This window comes from Lissotriton helveticus, chromosome 2_2 (assembly GCF_964261635.1).
Source record: "Lissotriton helveticus chromosome 2_2, aLisHel1.1, whole genome shotgun sequence".
Lineage (NCBI taxonomy): Eukaryota > Metazoa > Chordata > Amphibia > Caudata > Salamandridae > Lissotriton > Lissotriton helveticus.
Genome location: NC_136060.1, coordinates 176,213,792 through 176,235,316, shown reverse-complemented (window position 1 = coordinate 176,235,316; position 21,525 = coordinate 176,213,792). Strand labels below are relative to the sequence as shown.

Here is a 21,525-nt window from a genome sequence, read left to right as displayed (position 1 = left end):
GTGATTTGTTAATCACCAGATGAGGGAGTTGATGGAGCGGGATAGAAAACAAAAATTTGTTTAAACCCATGAAGTCACACTTCCATAAATAAATTAATAATGCTAACAATTTGTGATATGTGTGTGCTAATTCAACCTAGTTTAAAGTTGCATTTACACAGAACACGCGGGAAACTAACATGTGTGCTCATAAATGTGCATTATGTTGCATTCTCATGTATGTGGAAAATAATAAATTAATCTTGTCTATTGTCATGTCATAACTAATAGCAGCTGTTTTTGAAATAATGGCATGTGCTTATTGCTTCCCTTGTCTATGTGGTGTCACTATATTCTTTATAGGTGCATAAAGAACTCTGCTGGATTTATGAAGACTGGTAGATATAAAATGCTGCTTTATTTGTGCTTTACTGCTAGATAATTTAGACTAATGGGTTAATAATTAGCAATGATGGGAGGCAACAGAACAAACTGTAATTCTTGCATTAATTATTCTTTGTGTTTGTTTATATAATAGTTTTACAAAGGAAGCTTAGAGATGGCTGCAGGAAAATAGTACCCTTTTAAAAGTGGCGCAGGGACAGTGGCGCAGAAAATTGACGCTTTCTGAAAGAGGCCTAATGATGAAAATGGCTCAAGTGAAAATAATTCCAAGAAGGATGGAAAAGGCCTCTGAGCTTTTATTTTGAAAGGTTTTGGATTGAACTGCTAAAAGATGACTTTTTGGAGAAATTTGCTAACGTTTACTAACGTGCCACGGGAGTTCAGAGCTGACTGGCTCAAGGTTAAAAAGGAAGCTGTCGCTACAAAATGTAGCAGCCTAAGGAGAAGCTGCCAAGACTTCTAAATGAACAATGGACTAGTGGATTTGCCCGGGCATGTAAGAAGGAGGTGTCACAGTTTACTGTGGTACGAGGTGACTCAGCCAATGGTGAACTAGAATTAGTCTGCTGGAATGTGAAAAATAGTTAGCTCAGCTTAAATTAGGGTATAAGAATAGGTTCAGAGAACACATAGTTGGCTTACGCTCGAGAATTCTGGAGGACAATGTTATGCTGATGGACTTTACACGTGAGGACAGGAGTTTTTATTAATTACTTTATTACTAGGTGATGAGGGTAGAGACAGAGATATAGTTAGGATTTTGGAAAATGCTTAATTTTACTTATTCTTGCTAATGAATAATAATTCTTGATTTATGCTCTTTTTATTAATACTGAATAAATCTTTCTTTATGACATTTTCTAATGCTTGTTTAATAAAATACCAAAACCTAAGTTTTTATAGATGTGTTAAAATAAACTTTCTAAAATGACAAGCTGGTCTTGATTATTGCAGATGGTTTAAACAACTATATTTAGATCTTATCGCCTCATGATTCAAGCGCTCTATTGTTGTTATGGGCCTAGTGTTGTAGTGTAAAGTTTTGTAGTAGTAAATAGTGTCATTTGTGCAATATTTTGGTGAGAGCGCTGGATCAATTTCCAACAAAGTGGAATAGATCAAAGGTTACATCTATAAGCTGTAATGGTACTCTTGCACGGCGCAGACTGGCAGGGAGTGGGGGCAGCATAAGAAACGAAAACATTATTAATGTGCCCTGAAGGTCTGAAGGGCATGTCACGTCTTCAGCCTCTGCCTGGCAGCAAGCAGACTGGGTTCTGTTCGGAGCCCAGAGGCCACCAAGTGACACTTTACTGCGGAGCTTCCAGGCGGCTCTGTCACTGTGTGGAAAGAATTTCTAGCGCCATGTTATGCGCAGCGTCGTGACACTACATAAGAAGGTAGGTAGATGTATGGGAGGTGGGTTTATAGAATTCACATGTGGGTTATGTTCAGTGAGACAAACCCACTATACATTTGATACATTATACATATACATGTATACATAGATAATATATATATTATACCTTACATAATTAATCGCAGCTGCAGAGGCTATGTGGCTTATAGTAATAATAGAGTAAGGCAGAGGGAGCAGGCATGAAAGGGTGCACTGTGTGGGTCCGCAAGCCTAGTGAGCCTCGAGCCTTGAGGGCACGCTTGACTTGAAAGCAGAAGATAGAAGACAGTCCAGGGATCTGACCAGGGAGGGCGTCAGTCGAGGTGTCTGGACAGGGCAAGTGTGCCAGGCATAGAGCAGATAATTCAATGGCACACCAGGCTTTTTGGCACATATGACTAAAAAGAAGTAATCACTGTTGACTTATGTTTGTTTTACCTGAATTGACCAGAACAGGGATTGACAAAGCCAATAGGTTCAGCCTATGGAAGAGATCTATTTGCTATGCCTTTTTATATATTTTAGACATGTTGCACAGCAGCACGGGCTGCTGTGCAACATTGCTTACAGTAAAGAAAAAAAGCAATAAGACGTAGCCAGCACTGACCTCGTCACCGTGCTTTTTGTTCTTTAAGCCATGTTGCACAACAGGCCATGCTGCTTGCAAGATGTCCAAAAAAGCGTTGGGGACTGGGGAGTAGGGAGGGAACAGAAAAAATGGACATCAGACAGAGTGTGAAGTAAAACAGGGGAAGTGCCTTGGAGGAGGGAGGGAGGGAGCAGCATTGGACAGCAGGGGGAGGTATGGGGAGGAGGGGGGGGGCAACAAGAGGGAGGGAAAAGCCACTACAGGCACAAGGAGAAGGGTTGGGGGAGGGGTTGGTGACAGTCAACTGCCTTACACTTTCTAAAGTGCCTGGCAAAAAGCAGAAAAAAAATACCAACAGCAGTGCCAGGCCAGTGAAAGACACTGGCAACAAACAGGAAGCTGTTATAGGTCCATGCTCCATGGCAGGGACAGAATCCCTGGGAAGAAAACCGGATGAGGTGAGCAGCCAAGAGGAAGCAGGAGGTGTGACCAGTAAGAAGCAAGGAAACAAGAGTGATGTGGAAGCCAACCAATGGTAAGTACTGGTAAGGAATGGGCAAGCTTCAAGACCGTTTGTAAGCTTTTTTTTATTAACAATATATTTCACTGACAGCACATGCCTGGCATTCAGGTGAAACCTAAACAGTAAACCACAGATTTCTCTACCCAGCACACAGCAAAAATCAAGCCACAAGCCAGGGATCAGTCACTCCTAAGAAATTCATGCCTGGCACAAGATGTACAGGAACAACGAAGAATAGACTGACTTGGGGGAGGGGGGAGTTGAACACATTTGATATAGTAGTAGGGAAAGCATGTGAGACTCTGAAACAGAGAGTCAAAGCTTCAACATAGCAAGAGCAAATCTCAGCAAACCTAGAAAAAAGTGTATCCACTGATAAACAAGAGTAGGGCAAACAAAATGGAGTATCTTGAAAACGCAGTGCATATGGACCAAATTGAGTGCTGGGACTTCCTCCAAGAGTCCAAGGACCACGCATCCCACTTTATAGCCATATGGATACATGATACGTTATAAATGAATGCACAGGGCAGTCCCTTTCACTTATTCAGTGCTACATGTTTAGGATCAGTAGAGAGGTCTCAGCAGACACCTTAAGTGCTTGGGCTCTGCCCTCCTATTCAGGGTCACAGACTGTCAAGACAAGGATAAGAATAATGCGGTGGCCAAGGCAAAGTAGTCTTCAAAGCATTGGCTGCCACAGTAGTCTGATTTTCCTAGGCATGGATAAAGAACATGCCGCTTCATCTGCTGCAGGCAGTTAAGTCGAGGGTCTTATGGCTTGACATAAAACGATGGGCGAGGATATCAAACAACTAGGCTTTCTTTTTATTTATTTTAGAGGTTTGATCAGGTGCTAAGCACCCTACTGAGACAGCGCTTTCAAACAATGAGTAATTGGATTAGAACATGCCAAACATCTAAAATGGGAAGATCATTAACATAATAAATACATTAGTGAGGCAAGTGGCTGCAGTATACCTTTGTGGTTGGCATCAATAGAACATAGGCCATTTAATAGATCCATATACATCTGTAGTATGCAGTGCCTAAACATATATAGCGAGTATCAGTACAATGTTACGATACATAGGATATATACATTTGTGACTAACAGCAGTTGTAGGAAAGCGTGCAGGTTGAGGAGACAAGAAGAAAATATGCAGCTCACTCGAACCTCTGGGTGCTGGTAAGAATTTGACAATGTTTCTAGTAGCGGTGCAGGTTTTATACATTTGAGGACAGCAGCTGCACAACAGTAGTGAAACACCGAGAAGGCTATATCGTCAGCAATCATGAACAAAGTAAGCAATGCTAGGGCATGTTTAGTAGGTGATCCTGGAGTCCTACATGGATTGGAAGGCATTCCAGATTCTCGATGCATTCACTAAAAGGGGAGCTTGATGGTGGACAGTTTCTCAAAATTAGGTGCTCTGAGAAATAGCTGAGAAATTGACAGTACAGGAAAAGTGAGGAATCTGGGTAAGATTGGACTATAGACCAATCTGGCAGCGGCCAAATGGCTGGTCTGTCAAGTCAATCTGTAGGCTGTATTTGTTTGTGGGTCAGTTTGATGGTTTGGTGGGCCGGTTTTTACTGTTGGTTTCCCTGATATTACCAGAAACGTTGCCTGCAGAAAGCACAAATGCATGCAGTCTCCCATACCTTGCAAAGCTCTCTACAGCAGGTCTTCATAAGTCCAAAACTGGCATGGCGTTCTTCCCCATGCAGGTCCTTAGGTCATCTCTTTGACTTGGCTGGTGTCCTCACTTTTCCACAACTCAAAGAACACTATGATATCCCCGAAACTGAACGTTTACCATATTTGCAGATTCGACACTGGGCACGACATCCACACGTCAAACCACAGGCGCTGCGTTTGCTAACCCCCTATGAGAAATGGTTAGTGACACGCACTTCCGACAAAAAGATGATTTACGACCTTTATAGAATGCTTCTAGCCACCGCTACCTACAGGTACAATGCAGGTTGGACTTGCTGGGAGCGGGACTTGGGCAGAACACTGAGTCATGAGGAATGGGGGCATATATACCACAGGGCAAGACACACTGCTTACCACACGAGTTTCACAGAAACTCTGACCAAGATTGTCACTTACTGGTACTACACATCAGAACGTTTACATCGCTTTGACCCTCGAAGGAGCGACCTCTGCTGGCGGGGATGCGAGGAGGTGGGTACACTGGAACACGTGCTGTGGAGTTGCACCTGCATACACTCATATTGGACCCGAGTGATTGATGAAATTGACCTACATTTTGAGACACAACTCCCAAGATTCCCCTCCTATATTCTCTTAGGCCACCCTAAAGCATTGACATACCCACTCAAGTCTAGGAGAGGTCGACAAATTGCGATTGCTTTGAGATCAGCAATACAGAATATTCTAGTACATTGGCGCTCCACCCAACTCCCCACGCACACTGGCTGGCTCCAGAGACTCTGGCTAGTACTGGGCATGGAGAAACTCACGCTTACATTGGCTGGTAGGGGTCAGAATTTCCCGAGCTGTGGCGGCCCTTCCTGACACTTCTGGTGACTGAATTCAGGGAGTTAACATGTCCCCGATACCTGGGGCTGCTTCGCTTACCTGACACGAAGATACCGAGCTGCACTAACAAGACATCCCGCAAGAAGGGCCACTGAGTGCCTGGCTGCTCTTATTGCACACACTCCCCCCCTTCTTCTCTTCTTTCCTGGGGTTCGCTTAGTTTAAGGTGGACGAGGGGGTGGGACGGGTGGGATTAGGGCGGGGGGGGTGGCTCGGATGGGGATGGGGTTTAGTTATACATTTGTCTCGGTTTCATTTGTTTGAAGGACCCGCTCCATGCTTTTTACCTATGGTAACGATGCAACTCGACATTGTTGTACCTCTGCACAACATTGAGGGGCTGAGGGTCTTGGTCTTTCTTTTTCTGTGCTAAAATCAATAAACAGATTTAAACCATAAATTCAAAACTGCCCCAATCTGCAAATGTGGGCTACTTTTTTAGATATCTGACTCACTAATGTCGGGCACTTTTTATGTTGGTGCCCACGCCTATTTTCTGGCCCTGTCTGACCCTGTGGGAAGCATTGTTAATAAGCGTACGGGCATAAGGCCACGTCAAGGAAATGGAAGTGACTATCAGATGCAGAAACAGTGCTTTAATCAACATTTGGGAGACAAGATAGTTTATTACTTATTTTTCTGGTAAAGCTTGAAGTTGCAGAGAACTTTGAGGAGTAGAATATGTGCAGAGACCAACTTCAGATGAAGGTCCTTGAAGTAAGATCAAACAGTCCCATGAATCAGAGGAAGGACTGATACATTCCTGCGCATGAATAGTGAATGGGACGTGGATTATAATTGCAATGTGGCCAATGGCAGTGTTACAAGCTAGGTCGAAACAGAGGGTGTTGATTATAAATGAGCAGGTCAACTCACTTCGCGAGCTACGCTTACGCGTAGTGCGGTAGGGAAATGCTGTTCGCAATGATTGCACAGTGCCGGATGCTTGTCATTGCAAACGGCATCTTGCTCAGTGCAAGCGGTTGTTTTCTGCCGCTCGAATAGATTTGTACTCGAGCAGCAGTTTTCTCAACGCAGATTGGTAGTTTCTCATCGAGAGCGGTCGCAAGCATACGCGACCACTCGCAATGAGAAACGTGACCTCCCCACGTTGAGAATATCGCCGGGTGGTTTATTTTCCACGCTCGCGATCGGCAACTTGATGTTGCTGATCGCGAACGAGAAAAACGTCTCGCCGGGATACCATTTCGCTCGCTCGCGGTCGCCAACTTAACGTTGAGGACCGCGAGCAAGCAAAAATGCCCGCTCTGCGTTTTTGCACTGTGCTATGTGCAATTCGAGTAGCGTGTAGTTGCACAAACTACACGAGCGTAGCGTAGTTTTCTGCCCAGGCCTAGTAAGAATACTGCTACGCCCAATAACACTAGGATGTAATTTAAGCACCCGTTGTGCTAGACATTTCTGAATTGATAAACAGGTAAGAACTATCTGGGTTACAAGCCTAAAACCAGTGGCAGTACACGGTCAGTAAATGTTCATCTAGGTTGTCTACACATTATGCCACAACTTGAACATATCGGTTAAGATCCTGCACAACATACTGGCAACACATGCAACTGGGTCCTCAAGGATGAGAAACAGTAAAATGGCCTAAAATGTTAACCACGTTTCTTAACCAAATCAACATACATTCTTCATGAAGCGAGACCTTCATCCTTATCGAATTTAGGCATAGCAGGTATAACAGTAAAAAACTAGGAGCACAAAGACTGGAAATCGAAAATTCATGATTTGATTAAGGATACAGAGCACAAGGACATGCCAATCACTGAACTTAATCAGTGGGACTGCTATTGTTAATTTGCCAAGCTAGGCCTCAATAGCACGTTTTCTTCAATGAGAAAAAGTGCTTGTGAGATAGTTTGTTGTTAGTACCTTTATAATGTTCCTTTGGATAGTACACAGAATGGTAATGTTTACCATTTATGAGTGGCAATTAGATGAGAAGCCCATTTACAGAATTTGCTCATAAGTATCTAAGAAGTCTAATACCTCAGCAAAGACACCCTACGCCCTCTTGTTCTTGGCAATGCTCAGACGCATAGGGAACAGGGTCCCTACTTGATGAAGGCATTGCTACCCTAGCGATTAGATTCTCTGAAAGAACACAGTCGTAGGTCCGTCATCATTCAGCAATTTCATCACTAAACAGCAACAAAACAAAAGACTTTGTCGTTTAATTCTGGAAGCAGCATGAAAGTTTGGCTATTAGGCTCCTTGGCTACAAGGTGAGATCTGTAAATGGAATATGACCATCAGTTACACTGTATGAGTCCCTGTGACATGCAGAAACTTCTTCATGCCTGCCCTTCCATTGGTCAGCCACAAATTTAGAAGAGCGGTGTGATTGTAAATCAAGCTTTAGTGCTGAGGACGAATCCCCAGTGTTAGACACATTCACCAACCCATGACCCGATGGGATGGTTGCACACCTGGATGCATTAACCAAAGTTTGAAATCTGTGCTCAACAAAGTTTCTAATCGTCACCAACTGGATTACTGTAGCAACAGATGTGATCATGTAGGGACATTGAGTAGCTTATCCAGGGCTGGTGACTTTGGAACTGGGGAACCAGGTTCTGCGTCGGCTTAACAGCCTGTGATTCTGGGTAAATCACTTAATTTTCATGTGCCTTAAAATAAATAAACAAGCATTAGCAATGCTAACAGACAGTAAAACAATGCATTGTGGTAATGTGGAGCATTACAAGTAAATATCATGGGAGTAGATATGTATTTGTATAAGCAAAAACTGTAGAATATTGGTGTAGATTAGAAGGTTAGGTGACAGTTTCACTGTCAAGCAAAACCTAAAAATCTATGTTGGTTAATGACTGCCCTCCTCGCATCGGTGCTGCTCCCACACAAAAACAACAAATTAGGCAGTTGGATAAATAAAAAGAGGCGTGTCCAAGAGCTTTTTTTTTCGGAAGGAAGCACACCTGCTCAATCAAAACAGGTACTTCTGGTTCCCAACATGTGGGTGAAGCCAAATCCCCCCTCTAGTGATGCTCACATAATAGTCTGGTGACAGTTATGCTGTCAAGCCAGACCATAAAAATGAATGTGTTCCTGTGTATTGTAACTGGTGCATATCTGTGAAGCGCTACAATGCCTTCGGGTTAAGTTTGCACTATATAAAACTGCATAAAGAGAGAAAAACTAACATGGTGCTCAGTTGCCTCTCTGGCTAGGTTGGCACTATTTGTGTCAAAGTAATACCTACAAACAAGTGACCATTCCGAATACTTGGTGCAGAGCCACCAAACAACCCCAGGTCATACAGATGGCATCAGGACAGTCCCAGACACGCAGAATGTAGGCATTGGGCACGTGCATCACAGGGATGTGGAATTCCTATAGCCCGACTCACAGGACATATTGTTTGGGGTCAAGGGCAACACGTTTTCATGTGTATTTTGTCCTTGGGACAAGTAGGCCCAACCCCCTGCAGCACAAACACTTTTGCTGCCAGTTTGCAGTGCCACATTATAGATCAGGCATTGTCTGCAGTTAAGGTAATGTTTTTGTCCATATGTTAGTGCTGTTCAAACTTGTATTTATGGTTCATTAATTAATATTATTAAGGTGAGCACTCCAAGTAAATGTTGTAAGCTCTGCCTGTACTACTGACAGTGGTTCCAGTAAAAAGAAAAGTGTACACAGGTTTTCATAGTTTAGCAATATGAGGCTATGTTTAATGCTCCCAGAATGCTCTCTGATTTGATGCAGATATTTGCAGAAGCTTGAAAGCAAGATTAAGGATACTTGGCTTTCAAAATAAAATGTTCCTAAAAAATGAAAGGAAAAAAACATTTAGCTAAACCATCAACTATACCATCACAAACAACGGTCATGCAATTTGGTACTATACACATCACCCAACAATACGGTAACCAGGCTTTGGCTTATTGCTAATCCGGATGACCTCAAAGCCATCAAAATCACCCCAGTCAGCCAGCTATTATAAAATAAAATAAATTTTAAAAAATCACATAATTAGTAAGCAGTAGACCGCAACACAATAATACTGCAAACCAGCACTAGGTACATACCATGGAAAAGAAGTTTATTCATAAGTCTTTTTTTCAAGGAAGAGGGTGCGAAGTGTGCTATATGAAACAGTCTTCCAAGCTATACCAATATACAACTTGTATGCATCAAGTGCCACAGTATATGTGAAAAGGAGGCCATGCCAACCAACGAGAGCCTCCCCAAGGGCACAGGTAACCGCTCTCGGATTCACTTCCAGATGGCTGAATATAAATTACTAGAGTTGCTCCGGGCCGCTTTGGTGCTCTAATGGCACATATTAGAGTCTCGATCAGCGATAACACCCTGACATTCCCAACTAATATGCAAATATTGAAATTAAATTAACAAATTACTTACAGTATGCCTGTTCAGAGGCAGACTGATGACTAATCACAGTAAAACCCACATAGATCCATGAGAGACCATTCTTGGCAGGCTCAACCTGCCACCAGAGCAACCGTGCACGGTTCACACATAATTGCCTGTGTGATACGTGAGTATACATCGCTCTGAATAAGGTAATTCAGTTATTTGTAAGCAACTGGCATAACAATCTGAAATAGAGTCAACATGACAATATAAATTATTTCTAAAAAATAAAAAAAAAGGTACCACATAGGGACTGTGATTTTAGTTCTGATTTTTTGCATATGTGTATGGTTTGGTTCAAGAAAATGCAAATGCAACACTGCATTAAACAAGCCTCGTTTGCAACTGGCACCAGTGCCTCAGGTATTGGTGCTGGACGACTCCTTGCATCTCCAAACTTGGCAGGGAGTCAGATCTTACCTCCTGGAGCAATGAAGACCTGTTTTTGTGATGCTGCTCGATCGTGGAGCTGGAGGGTTGACAGAACGCTGTAGCAGGCAGCTGCAGTCGGTGCCTGCTGGTGCAGTGAAGTGGCTTCTTCACATCAGGAGATAGGTTGCTCGGTTGATTAAGTGCTGGGCAGACCTCTAATGGTTTGGGGAGGCTGTTCGCTTCTGGATGAGTCAGTGCCAGCGACTGTCTGCAGAGCACCAACCAGCCAGGTTTTTTTCAGCAAGGTAGGTGCTGGTCCACAGTTATCATGTCTTCGCCTATTCTTTGTCATTCTTCTTTCAGGCAGGTTCCAGGTATCAGGGAGCCACCTAAATACTACATTTAAGGGTGATACGGTGAGTGAAGGGCAGTAGCCAATGGGGTACTTACCCCTGGGGTCACTATACCCCTTACATGACCACTTCCTGTGGGGAGTGGGCATTACCCTATCCCGGAGTTCTTAATTCCACCAAAAAGAAGATGGTGGAATCCTCCTTTCGTGGATCACATCAGGGCGCCCACCTTTGGGGTGTGACTAGCCTGGTGCTGCAACCCACCACTTGCGTAGCTAAATTCCTGCCTGCCCTGGTGCCAAATGGGCCTCAGGGCAGGGGGGTGACTTTTCCAAGATCTGGAAGAAGCCTGGGTCACACATCAAATGTGGCAGGGGCTTTGAAGACCCTGGCCTTGATATGCTTATTTACCAGCCATCCCACTGTAGGAGGTGTAAACACCTTCCTCAGGAGCAGGGATTGTTTCTGCCCTCAGGGAGCGCGAGATCCCACCTGCAGGGGTCAGAAACTGGTCTGTGGTAGCAGGCTTGACGGTACCAGTCAGCCAGCACACTAAATATTGGTAGGCTTTTCAGGGGGTACCCCTAAGGTGCCCTCTAGGTGCATGTCATAATAAACCTATACTGGTAACAGTACTGATTTATTAAGACCCAACACCATAGGTTTCAGTAAAGCCATCTTGTACCTGGGAAACTCGTAATGACCAGTGCCCAGTACATATACTTAAGATGGCTCTCCTGTTCACAGGGGCATATCCGATCATGTAGATATGTCCTTATGTGTAATATAATGCACCCTGCCCTATGGCTATAAGGCCTGCTGTAGCAGTGACTGACATATATGTATGCAGTGACTTTGTCATGGCACGCAGTAAATGTGCCTGTCGTGTTGTCACTCATGGTTTGCAGCATGTCACTCAGCCTGCAATGGCAGTCTGCATGCAATTTGTAAGGGGGTCCTCTTAGGGTGGCATAATACATGCTGCAGCCCTTAGGGACCCTCTTTAGTACCCACACAGGTAACTATGGTACAATTTACTAGGGACTTGCAGTGTGTGCCAATTGTAATACACTTAGACAGTTTCACCTTTTTTTTTAGGGAGAGAGCCCGGTTAACAAGAACCCAGTGCACATCAGTCGAAAAATACCAAAAGTACCAGTGGCAAAAAGTGGAGGTGACCAAGACAAATAGGGGCGCTTTCCTACAATGACGCCCAATGTAAATTCTGTGATGTAACAACTCCTCATGTAGAAAACTCAAGGTAAAGGTAACATAAGCAGTCCAGATCCTGGTAGCCAGAAGAGAAGGATCAAGCATTACATACATCGAAAATAAAGAATTAAGCGATTCAGTATGCCAGCAACACACTATTTACCCGACTTTAAAAGAACCACCCAGCGATGATGACAAAAACGACAGAATATCAAATTGGAGTTCAAGACCTTTAACATAGGGGTCATCCCTCTGCCACACAGAATGACTGAAAGAAACTTCCAATGAGTTCATGTTTTTGGTTGCAACCTGAAGTAGCGTGTGATTTCTTGGATAATGTAAAGAGGTAAAAATGTTGGCAAAGACAATAGGCCTGGGTTTCATGTGATAAAACATGCAGTGTTAACATATCAGAGTGAGACTTTTCATTTCAAGAATCTTTATTCGGTGTTTAGAAAACACCATAAAAGCACACATATATATACATAAATGAGAAAAACATTAAATCTTAATCAAAATCATGACACCATAGAAACACACAAATATATACACAGCTAAAAGAAGCATTAAATCTTTGTCAAGATCCTTGTGCATGAATACAATAAAAATCCCAACATACAGGGCCATAAATTTAAAATATAAAATCCCAGGTCGTTCATTCCTCTCCCTTCGTCGTCCTTAAACGAACCGCCACCTTAATAAAATTCATAATACAACATAAGGTTAGCGGATCAGAAGCTTGTTGCAAATAAACTAAAGCATCCATAGCATGTTCCAATTTGGCTTTTTTTAGTATGTCTACTAAAAATCTGCGCCTGGGCATAGAAAAATAGGGGCAAAGCAAAGTAAAATGAAGGGAATCCTGCGGAGACCGATTGTCGCAGCCGCAGGGTCCCTTCTGCTCAATAGACATGGTAAAACCTGGTGGAGAGGCCAACATAAAAGGAAGTAAGTTCAGTCTGAAACGACACATAAGGAATCTGTCCTGTGCATTATGTACAAGATACAGATAGGGCTCCATACCCTCCACACTCTTGATCAAGTTGTAAGCCCTCACAGACTTTTTCTCTCCTTCAACCTCCGCACGACATTGGGTTTTCCGCTCTAGGAAAATTTCCCCTACTTGTTTCTTGTGCTGTGCTAAGATGGTTGTGGGGTTCCTGAAAAAATTTCCGAACCCTAACTCTTCAAGAGTGTTTCTCACATATTTGAGCCAGGGGATGCGCATACAATGAGTCCTACTCAGGCAATCCAGTAGAATTTCTCTGGTTAAATATGCGTCTGGATTTGCCCAAATTTTTAGCCATGCCACAATTGGCCTCAATTTTAATGAGTCCCCCAGGTATGGCCTCCCTAGCTCCCTATGAGCAATATATCCAACAGTACTGGGTGGTACCCTCAGGATAGATTTCATGTGTCTATTCTCTTCCTGTTCAATTCTAGCCGTATTCACAAAGCCCCAGACTTCTGCCCCATAGCTTACTTTGGAACATGTTACAGAGTCGTACAGGATCATCATCTGTTCCGGGCTCCACCTGCCCAGCCTCCTGCCATAACCAGCTATAGCCCCATTGGAGGCAATCATTTTATTGCAGCGTTCTTCCACCAGGGACTTAAATTGGAGAAGACCATCAAAGGTTACTCCAAGATAGGAGAACGTTTTAACCTCCTCTAAGCGGTGGGTGCCTATTGTATAAACTGATTTAGAGGAGGGTTTTTTGCCTGCCAGGAGCACATAAGACTTGCTTAAGTTGACAGATAGGTCCAAATCACTCATAAAGTTGACGAACCCATCTATCAAAATTTGCAAACTTCGGGGTGTACGCGCGAGCAAGACCGCGTCATCTGCATAAAGCAGGACAGGGATTTGCCGCGACCCAATCCTTGGAGAATCTGCTTTTAGACCCAAGAGAGATTGTTCTAAATTATTAATATAAAGGGAGAACAAAAAAGGGGCGAGGATGCAACCCTGTCTGACTCCACTTTTGCATGGAAAGGACTCAGACAATCCCCCCTCCCTGTTAAATCTTACTGTGGCCGTGGTGTCAGTGTGTAGCTCTCTTAAAATGGTAATTAGACCGCTCTCAATCCCCAGACCGGTCATCATGTCCCACAACTTCCCTCTATTGACGTGATCGAATGCTGCTGCCAGGTCCATGAATCCCATGTAAATGGGCTCATCACTGGCCAGAGTGTATTTGGCAGTCAGCATATATAGGTTCAGGCATTGATCGCTGGTGGACCTCCCTGCCCTGTGAGACATAAATGCAGCTCTGTAATTGGGGCTAGTTAACTGGCCATGGCCAGTGTAATTGGTTTTTGGGTGGCTGCAACTTCACAAAGGAAGAATAAAACCTACAGCACAGCTCAAGTCCCACAAACTTCTCTACACATGGAAGTACAATGAAGATGACTGACATTCACTCTCTCCTTGAGGAACAATCTCACAGCAGATATAAGTCTGGTCTTCGCTAGCCCTCTTCTACAGAGCTAAAAAAGGAAATGAATTGCAGAATCAGTGTTTCCGCCTACTCTCGCACAGTTCACTAGGAATTGTACTAGCCATACTTCCTAAAGATCTCCATCCTACTGCAGTTTCAAACCACCGGAAAGCAAATGTTCTTTCTGTTTTTGTTTCACAACAGGACTTGCACATTAGTACATTTCTCTGTTTCAGCATTTTCCTTGCAGGTAAGGAACAACCGAGCTCTTGGCTTCAATCCATGCAAAATCTCCGCTCTCTTTCAAAATAACTCATGATGAAAATCACAAGGATACAATCAGAGTCTTGCCAAGACACGTGATGTTTTCCTGTGTTTTCAATTCCTTTTGAATCTGTGACATGCAGCAGCGGCCCGTACAGGTGGGAGCGGTGGTGCCGCGTGGGGGGGGAGGGGTTTTGGCAGACAATGATGAGAGCAAATTTATTAATTATTTAATTTTCCCTTGTGGTCGTACGTGGAATTCGCCCACCCAACCACTCATACCTGCACAGGCCGCTCGTGGTCTCATGCAAGCTTTATTTCGATCACAACCGCAATTCTCTTTCCTCGTGTATCTAGGAGCAGGGAGCTACTGCTTATCATGTCCACCAACAGGAAGTTCAGTCTTCTGAGATTCAGAATGAAAACACTAAAATCTTAATCAGAGACGCAAATCCACAGTTAGTTATTATAGAATTAAATACCACTTTGTGTATTGTATCTGTTTGGCTCACTAGAAAACCAGCTGGCTGGAGGGCTGTGTGGTTTTCTACTCTACATAAAGAATGGTAATTAAATTAATTAAAATACATTAATAACGGGAGGAGATGGATGGGCTCCAAAACGGTCCAATTCTTATGGGTGCAACAAGTATCATCCTTTCATTCACGGCAGATCTTGCACTGCGGTGTTACAGATGGTCGTAAGAAGAGGAAAACCAAACAAAAAGTGTGTATTATTACTTTCTTTTATTAATCAAATATTTTATTTTGACATATTATTGAGTGATATAACAAGTAGTAGCAACTTCATAAGAAGGCCCTATTGTGACCAGGATTAAAAATATAATTAACACATTTTATTGCAATTGAAGCAAATTGCAGTGTAAAAGGTATCCACTCAAGATTAACGTTTTAACCAGTTTCTTGCGTCGAACGTTCAGCGCCAGAGCTGAACGTTCTAAGAAACGGGTGGGGCCGCGTCGGCCATTGGACGTGCGCAGCACTACGGAGGTAGTGCTCGCAACGTCCAACGGCAGCACTAAAGGGGTTAATACAGCTGCCCTTCTCGAGTACCAAAGGCATCAGAAAAACTTCCGGGTTGACTAAATCATGCCTGGCTTGGGGGCTTTGCACATCTGGTTACCATATCCATTAGGGGTAACGCCAATAGGTCCTGCCTGTGCGACATCTATTGGCTTTGCCAATGTTTTTAGCCATGTTGCAAATGGCTGAAAGTCAAGAAAAGAACCTTTGTGACTAAGCCAGCTTGGACTGAGCTACAGCTTTTTTTTATTTTTTTACTTGCAGCTAAACTGCACTGAAACCAGGGCTGATGCATAATCTAAGGTATAACGTCCCTGTAGATCAATAGTATGGGGGGCGTAAGCGCACTTCTGACCTTTGTATGCGGCCCACTGTTCAAAATGGGCAAGCATTTATTTAGAAGTTCATCAACATGAAGGAATGCAACTAACTAGGAGGCCCTACCACAGTTAACCTTTGGGCCACCTTCATTTTTAAAGACATTCTGCAAAAAATGTGAAGAATACTTAAAAGTCTCTTAAAAAAATGAAAATAAATTATCTTATTTATATGCAGAACAGTTTCATCTTGGTAGTACATCAAGCTAAATGAGTGCAAGTATATTTTTTTCAAGAATAGTTCTCAAACATGAATTTTGAAATGTTCATGCTTCCACCCACCCTGACAATGTCAATAGTGAACTAAGAAGCAAGTCAGTTACGCACACCCTATGGATGGCCTGGTTTGTTATTCTACATGGACAACATTTTAGAACAAACAAATGTTGAAGAAGTTTTCGTACAGCGCATATCCTGAAGGTATGTATTTAAAGAACATATTATATGAAATAATAAAAGAACAAGCATTGGCATAGCCAATAGGTTTCGCCAATGAGAAATCAGTTGACTTTGTCCGTGTTTTTTGTACATCCTCATTGCACTTCCATGTGCATATGACTATAATAAAAATGTAACACAAGGAGATGATGGACGGAACGCTGAAACTTTTCAGACACTCACCCACCAGTCAATGATCTGGATTGAATCCATCATCATTCTTTAGCTCACTTAGCTACCCTAGTTCGGGCTGGACTGTTCCTATGAGGCACAGGGTCAAGACTGATTTGCATATAGCTCTGTCTGAAATGGGGTGGCGAAGTGAGCTAAAGAACGATGATGGATTCAACCCAGTTCTGTGACTGGGGGTAATTGTCTGAAAAGTTTCAGTTCTCCGTCCATCATCTCCTTGTGTTTGCTTTATAATTAAAATGTGAAATAATAGAAAGAGCTGCCGACTTGGGGAACCGGGTTTGAGTCTTGGCGTCAGTTCAACATCCTGCAAACCTGGCCAAATCATGTAATCTCCCCAGTGCCCCATAAAAAGTGTCTTTGGCAATATAACTGGTTCTCTTCTAAAGTGCTGAAATACTTACAGAACATTTAGTTGCTTTTTTATAAAAGCTCCCCTTCCTGTGAAAAAGGTGATCCGTACACTTGTAAGGAAGGGCAGTGTTCTAGGTGAGAAAAAAAGGAAGCTTGTGAAGGAGGAAGCCCGTGAAGGGATAGAGGAAGGGTCAGGAAGGGCAGGAGCAGCAGTGGAAGAGACAGCGCTCGCACTGGGTCACAGGGAGCACTGGGACTGCAGACAGTCAGTAGGGAGCAGTTAGATATTGTCCAAAGTTGGTTCTGAGTTGGGTGTAGTAGTATAATATAGCAATATTCGGTATTCAGTGGGTTTCCCAGACTATTGCACTCGCTGAACCATTCAAATCATGACCCTAGTGCCTGCAAGGTAATTGCACTTCTCACTGCTTGTCTAGTAGTAAAATATGGCAATAATGCTAGTCAGTGAGTTTACTGGACCTTTTGGACCCTGTGCCACTGCACCTGCTGCACCAGTCAAATCATGACCCCTATGCTTACAAGTTAATTGCAGTTCTGATTGCTTATTTAGTGGTAAAATATAACACTGATCGGTGTTCAGTAGGTTTCCTAGAGCTTTTGGCCCCTGTGCTACTGCACCTGCTGTACTATTCAAATCATGACCCTAGTGCTTGCAAAGTAATTACACTTGTGACTGTTTGTTTAGTAGTAAAGTACAGCAATAATCGGTGTTCAGTGGTTTGACTAGACCTTTTGGCCCCTGTGCCACTGCACCTGCTGCACCTTTCAAAATCAGGACACCAGTGCTTCCAAGGACATATGAGGAAATTGCTTATATCCAGTAATATAGGTGTTCCAAAAAAAAAAAAGGCACAGTTGCAGACAGAATACATAATTATTGTGTAGCTAAACAAACAAAAAAGATTTCATAAAAAGTGCCGTAAGTAAGTAGAACACTTGTAGAGCGCAACGAATGCCAAGCCGTCTTGGTGCTATGAGTAGCCAGTGAGTGGGTAACGGACTAGAAAAAGTGGCTTCATTTCCTATCCAGGAAAAAACAGATCTTTAACATTTTCCTAAAACGTATTCTGGAATGCTGGAACCTGATGATGGATGGTAGCTCATTCCAGAGCTTTGCTGCTTGGTATGAGAGACTTCTACCACCCCATTTGGCCTTAGAGACCTGGGGACCAGAACTAATCCTTTGTTTGTCGATCTAATCTTCTGATTTGGTGAATACCACTGAAAGACCTTCTGTAGATCCTCAGACCCTCCTCATACTGTGCTTTGTGCACCTAGTACAAAGCCTTAAACTCAATGCGTTTCTTGATCGGTAACAAGTGCAGCTCCCTAATGCTATTTGAGATATGTTGATATTTCGGAATGTTAAGCAACACTCGAGCTGCTGTATTTTGCAATGAATGAAGTTTTGACAGTCGACGCTTATCAACTCCCAGGAAGAGTGCATTACAGTAATCGATACGAGAGAGGACTATGGCAACCATGATTACTTTCCTGAGGTCTAACGGAATGAACAGTAAGATATTAAACAAGATTTTTAAGAGGAGAACACAGAAAGATGTAAATTGGTTAATCTGTCCGGCAAAGTTTAGTTGGGCATCAAACAGAACTCCTAGGTTCCTAACCTTTGTCGATGGATTTGGGCAGAGACCTGCTTCTGCTGGCCACCAGGTTTGATCTAAAGTGGAGGCCCTTTACCAAACTCTATGATCTCTGTTTTGGTTGTGTTCAGTTTGAGATAGCTCTGGTGCATCCCCCCCATGATTTGCTTCACTCAGTTATGGAATCTCCCAGCCACCATTTCGGCATCTGAGAAGATGGCTATAACAATCTAAGTATCGTTGTCGTAGGTCACCAACAAGAACCTGCAATCCCTCGCTAACTTGCCCAATGGCATAACATATATGTAAAATAAAGTAGGGGACAGGGCTGAGCCCTGTGAAACTCCACAGGGAAGGGAAAACCACTCTGATGTCAAACTGTCCCAACACACCCTCTGTTTTCTAGTGGTAAGGAACGAGGTGAGAAGGGCTAGAGCAGTCTCTTGGATTCCTATTGCCTTCAGCCATGGCGTCAATACCTGATGGTTCACTGTGTCAAACACAGCTGATAGGTCTAGGAGTACCAGGGCAGCTCTACCTCCTCCATCCACCTGTTTACCATTATGAGCACAGACTCTGTGGAGTTCCTTGGTCTAAAGCCATGCTGAGTTGAATCCAGAAGATCATTGGCATCCAAATAGCCAATTAGATCTTGGTTAATTGACTTTTCTAATATTTTTGCCGCCAGTGGCAAAGAGGATATAGGTTGATAATTTTTCACGTCAAGTGGGTCTAGAGAGGATTTTTTTTAATTGGTCCAATACAAGCTTTTTTCCAAGAGAGAAGACAGGTTCCTGAACTAATGACAGTATTCAGAAGTGGAGTTAGTGTGATACTAATTGTGACAGATTTAAGTGTATTATTGTGGGGGGCAGGGATCAGTTGGAGAGACCAATTTTGTGTCTAGTAACAGATTGTTAACTTTGTCCACCGTTAGTGCAGAGAAACTGCTCAACTGGCAAATCGTGGATTCCGAAATGGCCTCCATCACCAGCTCTTCAAAACTAGTTGCCACAGAAGTCATAAATAAAGCATATACTTTACACATCAGAGTGAAAACCAAGCAGTGTTAAATTGTATTAATAATGGGAAAATACCTTATCCTGTGCCTGACAGTGAATAGGCCATAAACAGAGTAAATTGCCCAAGATCACCGTATGTTAGACTGACGCAGAGACTGAAATGCTGTTTTATACTTTGTTTCACAAATTAAATGGATTCACCAAAGAAGAAATTTGCAAAAAAACTCGTTAAATATGAAAAAGTCTTCAAAAAATTCCAAAAATGCATTTCATTAATTCACAAGCAGAAGTATTTCATCTTAGTAGTACTAGTGCATCAGACTGATACAGTGGGGTTCGCAAGTGTCTTCCTGAACTTTTCATGCGACCCCCCTGTTGAAAAGGGGCAAGCATTTGTTTACAAGTTAATTGAGTACATCAGACAAAAATCAGTGCAAGCTTTATTTGTAAGTAAAAGTTTTCAAACATGATTTTAGAAACATTCATGCTTCTACCCACCATGACCATGCTAATACTGAACTTCATGTCCCATGAATGAAAGTCAAATGTTTTGCACAGCTGAAGAACGAGATACCTTTTGAAATGGCGGTCTAAAATAAACAAATTCAAAAGGGCACAAGCAGGCTTCATGGAGAAAGTATGCTACATTCCTCTTTACTGTAAACGCTCTCACTTTGAAGTCAGTCGAAAGCAAAATAAACACCAAGCTCCCTCGAAAAGACAGCTTGGCATGTGACCTTGGTCTTTGAATGCCCAGCAAATATGATGAAATAAGAACACGATTTACAGTCCTGTTTATTAAAGAAAACAAGTTTGTGGAAGAATACTGTAAACACAGCTTTGGCATGGGGAGGTATGAACTCAAGCTTGAAAGCCTAAAGCAAACAAAGTCAGCAAATGGAAAGCCAGAAAATGTGAGTTACAAACCACAAATCCAACAGCAAGCAAAAGGTAGTATGTATTTCCAGATCAACTTTATGAAACTCCCCAAGATGTCTTTTGCAGACCGCTGCGCTGCCTGGTAGGCTGCGACCTGAAAATGACATCTACAGATCTTACTAGATGGAATTGTTATAGCAGCAACTAAAAATTTAGCAAGCAGAATCGGCAAGAGGTGGCCCAATAGAAATGTGCTAGGCAGAAGATGTAGGCATGTGACTTTTAAGCATACCTCACATTTCAAGCCAGGTCCTCATAGGTGAAAAGGGGCATGCTCCATTATGTCATTTCGTTGTTTGACTGATTGGGCCCACATATTGCAACCCTGAACCACATGTATGCCCTTATAGGGACAACTCTAACACCCAGTTGGGTAAGCTTTATAAGGTACACTATGTATGTAATGCAGCATGTTAACTTATTTGGCTATTAGGAATTGGGATTCTCCCAAACCCATTGTCAAGTGTGCAGTCAGCATACATACCAATGTCTGGATTTTAATTATTGTACCTCCATCTTATGTCCCAGACCATTTAAAAAACAGCACCCAATAAAACTGCCAGTTAATACTCTTAGACGCATGATTTACTTTTTGCCCTTGCTCTATTTGCAACGTCGGAGGGTCAAGAACATCACCACAAGCCTGTTCAGATGTATGTTCATTATGGCCCACTATGTGTGATCAACAAGTGCTTACGGCCAATTTTATTAGCAGTGTGTGCCACACAATGCAAGAAAGACAGGCAGAATTGGTGGAGGAAGCCATGAAATAGAAATCCTAAACAGTTCTCAGCCCTTGAAAGTCGGCTTTGAGACGCATGCAGAGGCAGGCAAGTTAGTGGTTGTCTGCAAACAAAAATCACACACAAGAAAAGAATGAAATATGCTTAAGAAAGGCAACACAATGCCTTGGTACATTATGGGTGAAAAAGGCAATTTTAATTTCTTGATAAACAGCTACGGGAAAGGAAAGCATGGAAAACAAAGATCGGTGGAAGGGCATG

At 42.9% G+C, this 21,525-nt stretch overlaps 1 protein-coding gene across 10 annotated transcripts in view; it reads right to left on the bottom strand.

The window, feature by feature from the left end:
• Nucleotides 1-21,525, bottom strand: part of APBB2 (amyloid beta precursor protein binding family B member 2) — a 1,314,926-nt gene that overhangs the window by 748,066 nt on the left and 545,335 nt on the right. The window lies entirely within an intron of this gene.